Here is a 10,211-nt window from a genome sequence, read left to right on the forward strand (position 1 = left end):
ACACCCTCAATTGCTCACTGTCACACCACACACGCAGGGCAGCCCAGGATGGAGTCAGGGTTTCTGACTCCTACACCAACACCTCTTTCTCCTGCATGTTGGTACTGGAAGGGCTGTGCCCCTCTGGGCCATGCCATGCCTTCTTCACCCTGTCCAGTGCCCAGGAGGAGCCAATCTGGTGAGAGGAACAGCCTCGAGCTGTTCCTCAGGAAGCTGCGCATCCTGATAGAGGGAGGCCACTGCCCTGGGCTCCTCCAGCCAGCCAGCTCCTTATCCATCCACCAGCCTGTGAACCTGGCTGACGAGTGGGATGGTGTCACAGGAGCCCACTGAGGAGCAGAAGTTAGAGCTGGGCTCCCCTGAGGGTGGGGCAAGCTGCTGCACCCCTGGCTGAGAGCCCCCAACAGCAATTCGTGTTGCAGATGCAACGTTACAAGGTCCAGACCTTTTTCATGGTGGGGGGGGGAGTGGTACCGGGACTCGAACGCAGGAATTCATGCTTGCCAGGCAGGTGCTGTGCTGCTGAGCTAAATCACCAGCTCCCTTGGGCTGCTTCTCCATCAAGCAACAAGAAGAATGGCTCCCGGGGGAGAACGGGCACCTGTCTGACTTTTCTGTGTGTCTCTGGGCCCAGCACATAGTAGGTGCTCAGGGCATCCAGCAGAATTCGACAGATGTGGCTCTACAAAAAACAGAGGTATTGGGAGCAGATGGGTTCAAAATGGTCCAGGAGCAAGCACTGCATTGCACTGCCGGGTGGAACGGCAGCTCCCTCCTCTCCCCGCTTGTCTCTATGGCGACCTTACCAGGACTGGTCACCGTCAAACACGGCCAATAAATGACAGCACTCTGGGCACCGCACAGTTGCATCTTCGCCCTGGCATTTCAGAGTCTGAACAGCTCTGTGTTACATCAAAGTCTTCTTGTTATTGCACAAAAGTGATAAAAGCATTAAATACATTTCTTAAGAAAGACAAATAAGTCAGCCTTCTGCCATAGAACTGACTGTGGATTTTAGTATTTCCCTGCCAGCCTGTCCCTACAGACATGTACTTTACACTCCATGCTGGTCGCAGTTAGCATACAGTTTTGTATTCTGATTAGGAGGCCGTCTAATTTTCTTAATAAAGGATTTGTTCTTTCACATAGAGTCTGTGCTTGGGGCCAGGATTTGCTGGACATTGTTTTTCTCCTTAGCAGCAAGCAGCATGGCCAAGGACAATGGGTGACGTTGGTGTGGCTTCTCCAGGCCATCTGTGAAGAGCTTTGTTTTCCAGAGTGCTACAGGCTAAGGAGTTCGCCCACGAACAGAACAGAATAGACTTTTAACACAGATAACTTGTGTGCTTATCGGGGTTTGATGTGGATGAGAGGAAACCTCGCTTGTAAATCCAGTGGACAAGCGCTGCTGTAACAGCCTGAGAAACAAGTCTTTCAATTCAGAGACTGGCACTTCCGAGTGACCTTGTGCCTGATCATTTCCTACCTCCAGAAAGTAAGCACAGCCCTCCCCTCCCAGGAATGAGGGGAGGGGATGGTGTGATAGTGGCTGGGTTTTGCCCTTTTGAAAGTCTACAGTCTCTGTGTGACTGTTCATGACCTTGGGCGAGCCTCTCTGGTCCTAGGTGTGTACATATGCAGAACAGGGAAAGTAAAGGTCTGATGTGAATGAGATAAAATCTATCCAAAGCCTGGTATGGCAGTGCATGCCTGTCATCCCAGCACTCAGGAGGCTGGGGCAGGAGGATTCCTGTGTACTCAAGGCCAGCCTGGGCCAGATAGAGCCTGTCTCAAAAACAAAAACAAGAAGGCATCTGTCTATCCATCAGTCATTGCTCTGTCTGTCTTCCTGGCTGTCTTTCCTCCTCCCCAGAATGTGTGGAAGCAGAGACAGGGCTGCCGAGGACGCCCCCAAAACCCTCTTCTGGAATAGCCATATGTGGAGCAGGGGACTTGGAGGACAGGACTTAGGACAACTGCACCAGCCAGGATGCCTGGTGGGCGCTAGTCAAGTCAGGCCTCCCCCGCTGCTTCCCTCTCCCCTCCTCTCCTCTCTCCTTTTCCCCCTTCCACACTGCTCGATGTCCCTGCACGGCACCACGCCCACTGCAGCACCGGTGACCGCGCTCTTCTGCAGAGGGGACAGTCCCTTGGGGGGTACGTGGGGGACCAGCAGGACTGCTGGGGCTTTGAACTGTGTCTGGGATGATGGGGTTGAGGGATCTGGGCTCAGATCAGAAAGGATCATTTTCACGATCCAGGTTGCCACAAGAGGCGGGGAGTTGCTTGTCACCAAGGACTCTGTGGGCGTCTGGGCTACCTGGTGACTGGTGGGAGGTTGGAGAGGGGACTTCAAGCTCCCTCTGAAGTAAGGGACGGTGACTCGATGATTTTCAGATTCTGACCTCTTTTTCTTTTGCAACAGGGTCTCACTATGTAGTCGAGGCTGGCCTTCAGTTCACTAGGAAGTTCAGGCTGGCCCCAAATTCACAGAGATCCTCCTACCTCAGCCTCCTAAATGCTGGAATTATAAATGTGTGCCATTGTGTCTGGCTCTAGAAATTAAACGCAGGGCCTTCGCACCAAGCTATATCTTTACCCCATCTTTATTTTTTAAAGTTTTAAGACAGGGTCTCAAAAGGTCACTAAGTTCCCCATGTTGGGTTCAAACGTGCACTCCTTCCTGCCTCAGACCCCCCCGAGCGCTGGGATGACAGCCTACACCACAGCATCTGGCAGTTCTACAAGTTTTTTAGAAACCTTCAAGCCATTTACAACAAAACAAAGTCAGTTATTGAATTTTGAGCCATCTGTCTGGCCAAAATTTTCTTTGTGATCTGGTCCTTCTGGGAAAGCAGCAGTTATCTCAGCCTTCCGGTGAGAAGCCCAGGCCTGACCCAGGCTGCCTAGCAGCTCTCCAGGGCTTAGGATGAAGAAAAAGCTTGGCCCACCCCTTCGGCCACTGCCTTGATGCCCCGGCACCCAGACAGAGCCTGGGAGGACCGAAGCTGTGTGTGTACTGAGCTCAGGGTTCAGTAACTGCAAAACCTCGGTAGCAGGGCAGGATGCCACACACCTGTCATTCCAGCACTCTGGGAGGCTGAGGCGGGAGGACTGATCACAAGTTCAAGCCCAACCTGGGCAACTTAGCACAACTCTGTCTCAAAATAAACAAAGCCAATGGCTGACTTATCCCATGACTCCTGCTGTCTAAGTCACTCAGCTGCTCTGGTTCCTGTCTCCCTTTGGCTCTTCTGCCCACGTTGTTGGTCACCTGCACTGCTTCCGTTGCTTCCGATCCAAGCACCCTGAAGGAGTGACACTTCCTTGTGGTCTCCACAGCTGGAGGTCCCATGCGTGGGTCCAGCACACAGGTGGGCTGGACAGTGTGAAGAGTGACAGTGGTGACTTCTGCTTGCAGTCCCGGACCACAGAGGCAGGTGTGTGCTACCACACCTGCCTCCTCCTTTCCTCTTTTTGGCAAGTTGGTTTCACGGTGGCGCCATGTGGTTGCTGTTGTGTCACGTGGGGTGAGGGCCTCAGTGGCAGCGACTAGGAGGGGCAGTGGTTTTAAAATGCTGGGGTCCTGGGACTCAGGATATTTCCTCCCATAATTCTCTGTGAGCCACTGTGGAGTGGCTTGGTTTCTCTGCCTGTCTTGGACAAAGGCTGGGCCAGGGTCCTTTAGCAGGAGAGACTGGCATCTGCCCCCAGGCCCAGCAGGCTGGGCTCCTGCGCCTGGCTGGGTCTCAATGTGTGGGTCATCACTGCTCTAGGTGCCACCTCAAGTCCTCCCCATGGGACACACAGTGTCACAAAAACAGAAGCTCATCAGAGGTGTGCTTGGCTCGGTGGGAGGGCTGACAACCAACTCAGATGAGGCTTAGCACCTTGTAATTGAAAAGCAGAGGAGGTTAGCTGGGTGCGCATGCACGTGTGAGCATGTATCCCAGAGCTCTTGTCCTCTGAGAAGTCACTGCTGACTTGCTATAATTTACTTTCTTTTCTTTTCCTTTCTTTTTTTCCCAGTAGTGGGGATCAAATCCTGGGCCTTGCACTGAACTCCAACTCCAGCCCGTTTTATTTTTTAGTTTGAGACAGGGTCTTGCTAAATTGCACAGGCTGGGCTTGAATTTGAGACCCTCCTACCAAAGGCCCCAGGAGTGCTGGGATTACAGATGTGCACATCACACCAGGCTGCCCTGAGGCTGGGACTTCGCAGAGAGAGATTTCTCTGCTTTAACGTGGCTGACAGCCGCACAGAGTTGTAACATTACAGACATGGTAGGGTTGGAGATAGGTGAAGAACAAAGAGGATTCTGACAAAAGTTGATTTGGACCAGAACCAGGCAGGGCCACGCCAGACACTCATGGTGGGGGATTCAACCAACACCCAACGTGGAGAAATTGGCGCTCACTCCAGACTGAATGCAAGACCTCGGAAGGGTCGCTCATCACACACCCGTGGTGGCCACCACTCCCCTCTCCAGAGTAGCCTGGGGAGGTGAACTCTGCTCTATGAGCTTCAAACATGGCTTTGCCCAGGGGTGGGGTGGTATATCAGTGTTGCTTGAATTTGTAATTCCTGATGACATTTGATGTTAAACCTCTTTTCACATACATATTTACCATCTATATACCTTTCTGGGAAGGTGTCTGTTCAGATTTTTTTTCCTGCTGTTTAATCTGGTCATTTATTCTTTTTTATTTCTTTCTTTCTTGAGATAGTATCTCACTATGTAGTCTAGGCTGGTCTTGAACTCATGACGATCCTCCTGCCTCAGCCTCCCAAGTGCATGCTTGATTACAGGCCTATGTCACCACACCTGAATGGTCCTCTCTCTTTTTTTTTTTTTTTGTCTTTTTGAGACAGGGTCTCGCTATGCAGTTCAGGCTGGCCTTGAGCTCACTTTGTAGCCCAGGCTGGTCTTGAACTCACAATGATCTTCCTGCCTCAGCCTCCCGAGTGCTGGGATTACAGGTGTGTGCCACCAGGCCCGGCCTCTTCAGTCTTGGTTCTCTTATTAGGGTTTAAGAGTTCTTTCAAGTTTCTAGATATAGTCCTTTATGAGAAATATCTTTTGTCCTATTTTCTCCCATCTTGTGGCTTGCCTTCCAATTCTCTCCACAGTGTTTTCAGAGAGCTACATTGAGGATTTAAGTTTTGTTAAGAATCTTTAATTCTTGTAGTTTAAAGTTACTAAAATTTATAATTATGCAAATTACAAATAAAGTATGTAAGGAAGATGGGGTTGTAGATGACTACTTTAATATTTAATATTTCTAGATGGGCATGGTAGCACATGCCTGTAATCCCAGCACTCGGGAGGCTGAGGCAGGAGGATCATCCCAACTTCGAGGCCAGCATGGGCTACATAGTGAGTTCAAAGCTAGCCTGAACTATACAGCAAGACCTTGTCTCAAAACAAACAAACAATAACAACAAAAAACCCCCAAAATTAATGTTTCTATTTTGTCATTGATTTCCAGTACTAGGGAATGAACCCAGAGCCTTTGCACTGAGCTACAGTATATCTATAACCTTTTCTTTTTTTTTTTTTTTGAGACAGGGTCTCGCTATGTAGTGCAGGCTGGCCTTGAAATTGCAGCAATCCTCCTGCTTCAGCCTTTCAAGTGCTGGGATTACAGACGTGCGCCACTCTACAATTTTGAGAACTTGCTAAGTCTCTGAGTTGCCTATGATGGGTTCAAACTTTCAATCCTCCTGCCTCAACCTCCTAAGGAACTGGGATTACTGGTGGGTGCCACCATGCCCCACTTTTTTATATTTCTGAAATCCATGTTATGTTTCTGGTCTCACAGAGTCTTGTGATAGCTTGGAACAAAGGTAGACACTTTGCCTGAGAGAAAATTGTGTCTCTGCCCATCCTGACAGCCTCAGGTTAATGCTCAGTTCTGGCACTGTATGGCCCCATTGACATCTATGGGTATTGGTGGCGATGGAATCTGTGCACTGGACATGGCCTTTTTTTTTTTTTTTTTTGAGACAGGGTCTTGCTCTGCAGTTCAGGCTGGCCTTGAGCTCACTTTGTAGCCTGGGCTGGTCTTGAACTCACAACTATCCTCCTGCCTCAGCCTCCAGAGTGCTGGGATTACAGGCGTGTACCACCACACCTGACCTGGACATGGCCTTAAAGCTCGCCAAATCCAGCCCCCAATTTGATAGTAAAAAACAGGAATCCAGAGAGCAGCAGACAAACATGTTATATGGCTATGTTGATCTGATGGGTTGTGCCGGGCATCAGCGGTGGAGCTGAGGCTACAGCTCAGGTCTGTCGCTCAGCTCCCATCACACAGTGGCCTCCTCTGCCAACACTGGCACACAGGGACAGGTGTCTTCACGTGCGGTGATCGTTTTAACTATAGATCTTAACATGAAATGATGAAGTCTTTGACAACTGTACCCTGTCGCAATGCTCAGCGCAGGTGTCGGAGCGTTACCTGGGGGGATGACAAGTGGAGTTATTTTTAAAAGCCTAGATAGGCTTGCTTGCATCAGGCATGGCCAGGGCTGGCGCCACAGAAGAGTAGCAAAGTTCCTGGTGCAATCAGATGGGCAGAGCCAGAGGAGAGGGATTCATCCCAAGGAAGGGCACTTGTCACAAGGAGGGGCTGGGTACCTGGCAGAGAAAGCACACTGTGCTCCTGCAATTATAGGACACCAGGGATGCTTGAAGAGGAGAGAGGCTCCGCATTCCGGGGTTGGGGTGACCACTAGATGTGGCAACTAAGACTGAAAGCCAAAGAAAACGAGTTTGCAAAGGCCCAGGCACAAAGGAGCAAAAGAAGGTGGGTGTGGTGGTGCACACCTGCAATGTGGGAGGCTGAGGCAGGAGAAATGCAAATTCAAGCCCAGCCTGGCCAATTTAGCAAGACCCTGTCTCCAAACAAAAATAAAAGAGGAGGGGCTGGGTATCTAGTTTACTGCAAAGGCCCTGGGTTCAATCCTTGGTACCTAAGGGAAAAAAAGCAAAACAAAAAGCACCATATAGGAGATATTTGAACTTGTCTGGACACTAAACTGTACACTAAGAAGGAAACACCACTGAGTTGGAAAGATTTCTAGAGGAAAAAATTGGGGCGGAGCTAACTAGCAGGGAACTAGAGGCCAGAATTTGTGCTTTAGGTTATAGCCATTGGGGATCAAGTTACGAGATAAATACAGGGTGTCCAGTTAAATTCAAATTTCAAGTAAACAATGGATATTCACTTGGACATCCTTATACCAAGAAATTATTCACTGCATATCTGAAATTCAAATTTAACTGGGCATTTTGCATTCCTCTTTGCTAAATCTGGCGATCCCAGACAAGAAGCCAAGGCAGTCTGGAGCTAAGGCATGCATCAGGCTATTAATTCAACCCAACCGGCAGCGCCTCGAATATTCCAACAGATGCCCAGGAGAACAAGCCAGGCCTCATCAGCTAGCACGCTCCCTTCAAGTTCTACAGGAAGACTGAACCCCCTTGTGGAATCTTAGTGTTAAGCCTCCTTGAGGCAGGAGATCGGGATTGAGGCAAAGCAGACATTAGAACGCATCAAAGTACATAAAAACCCAGAAGCCATGCCCAGAACATAGGAACCCAAAAGATTCCAGGCACCTGAGCACTGTACAGGGAACCAATCAAAATGGGATATTCCCACTTCTTCATTTGCATCTGCACCGTTTGCAAGACCAATGAGAATGTGCTATTTTCAGTCTTTCATTTGCATGCCAAGTGAGGCTCTCCATAGCAGTTGAAGCCCTGCTCCAGGTCAAGCAAGGCTTTGCCAGGACCCCGGTACTGATGTCTTACTTCCAGGAGGGGGAAACCAATCCAGGAATCTTGGATACTAAAGACCCATTCTCTCCTTACCTTTGGGGTGCTGTGAGTGTTCACCAGCCTGCTGTTGCCCTGTTGGGGGAAGCGCTACCTCACCCTCCGTAAATGCACAAGTTTGCTACCTTTTCTGCCTTGTCCAATTCTTTGTCCAGGACACAACCTGGAAAGCTACCCTAGACCTCTGTCCAGTGACACCCTGTCAGTTTCCCCATGCTCTCAGCACAAGCACAGCCGTTGTCACTGTGCTAACGCACTTGGAACCCTAGACGTCAATTAACCAAAAGCCCCCTTCCTTTGGGCTGTCCCCACCTGCCCCCACTTCACACATTCCCATGCTAGTTAAGTTTTTAAAAACAACCATACTAAAAAAATAAAAAAAACCCAACCATACTCTGGTTCCTCTTCAGATCGTATAAATCTTTCACCTTTTAAAAACCAACCAAACCAGCCTGAACTACATAGGGAGACTGTTGTCAAAAAAAAAAAAAAAAAGAAAACCAACTAAGAGGATTCTAGCAAGGAGTGGTGCCACACGCCTGTAATCCCCGCTCAACAGGCTGAGGCCGGAAGAACACTATGTTTGAGCCCGACCTGGCCTATCCGGTGAGTTCAAGGTCAGCCTGAGCTTCATAGTAAGACCCTGCCTCAAAAACTCAACAGACAAAAGAATGGAGTTTGGGAATCCTACTCAGAAATTGCTGGAATGGTCCAGCAGCTTCTGGGAGATACCTGCAGCCAAATAGTCCCTTCCAAGGAACTTGCTCTGAAAATGAAAGTATCTACACTGAGACAGGCCTCAAAAGACTGGTACCCTGCACTTTCACCATAGATCCGTAATGCTACTTATAGAGTGGCAGGAGGCCAGCATTGGTCCAAATTCAAGCCTGCAGATTGGTCTGAGTTTGAGCCTATGATTGGTCCAAATCCAAGCCCACTGACAGGTTGAATCTGAGCCTCCCAATCGACCCAAAACAAGCCTTCTGATTCAAGCTCGCTGATTGGTCCAAATTCAAGACTGCAGTCTGGTCCAAATTCAAGACTGCAGTCTAGTCCAAATTCGTGCCTGCTGAGGTCAAGCTAGGCCTCTCCAAATTGTGGAACTTCCTGGACTGCGGCAGCTGTAGCTGTCAATCTGTCAAGCACCAAGGCCCTCTTCTGGCTGTTAGAGGGAAAAGAGGGAGTTGGTGGTTGGTGATCTGTTTCATTTATACACCTTGCAATGCTTTCCAGGACCGAGGGGAGGGGATGGGATTTCTGGGAGGGAGAGATGCTCAAGAATCACAGGCAAAGTGTGGGGTCTGTAAAAGTGAAGGTGAAGCTGGGTGTGGCATCATACCTGTCATCCCAGAGCAGGCACTGGGTCTCTAAGGTCTGGGGTTGTGGAGGATCCATGGCTAGGGGCAGACAATAGACCTGGCCCATGGGGTGCCTAATTTTCCCACCTGCCAGGAGGAGAGTGTTTGACCATGTGAATTTTTAGGGCAAGTGTGGTGGCGTTCAAATCCCACAACGCGGCTGTGGGGGCTGCGTGGTCAAAACCACGGATGCAGACCAGGGTTGTGGACCTGGGTCGTTGGGAGCCTGAGGGAGGCAGGATGACCTTTTCCTGTTGGTTTTCTTTTTTTTTTTCTTTTTTTTTTTTTTTCCTGTACCGGGAATCAAACTCACAACCTTGCGCTTGCCAAGCAGGCGCTGTGCTGCTGAGCTAAATCCCCAGGTCCTCCTGTTGGTTTTCTGACGTTTTGACATGGCCATCCTTGCTCTGTGTAGTTTCTCAGTTCTTGTCCCGTGGCATCTTGCTGTTGCCCTGGTTCTGCCTCCTACCTCACCAGCGCTGTGGGAGGCTGAGGTAGGAGGATCACAAATTCAAGCCCAGACCAGGTAATTTAGCAACTTTAGAAGACCCTGTATCAAAATTTAAAAATAATGAAAGGACTCAGTGTGAAGACCGTGGGTTCAATCCTCAGTACTTTAAAAAAATGTGAAAAGCAAGGAGTCTTGGCTCCAGGGTCCCATAGCAAATACCTCCTGGAGAGGGACAAGACAGCAGAATGGCTGCTGTCGCCTGGTGTGCACACCTTTGTGTGCTTGTTTGGTGGGTTCCTTCCCGGCTGAGGGCCCTGGGTGTGAGGGGTGAGGAGGGGCTCAGTGCTTCCCTTGGTTCCTTTCTGGCCATGGACATGGCAGCCCTGATGCCCCAGGGCCACTCGGAACCCTTTATTCCCCAGCAGCCCCTGGCAGACCCATGTGGCGAAGGCAGAGTCCCTGCCCCTGTCAGCAGCCCTGCCAGCCTCGGGTGATGACAGGAGCTCAGGCACTCCCACTGTGGGGTCCTGAATTGAAATTTAGCCCCGCTGGAACATGGAA

The sequence above is a fragment of the Chinchilla lanigera genome, unplaced genomic scaffold (assembly GCF_000276665.1).
Source record: "Chinchilla lanigera isolate Chin_1 unplaced genomic scaffold, ChiLan1.0 scaffold00086, whole genome shotgun sequence".
Lineage (NCBI taxonomy): Eukaryota > Metazoa > Chordata > Mammalia > Rodentia > Chinchillidae > Chinchilla > Chinchilla lanigera.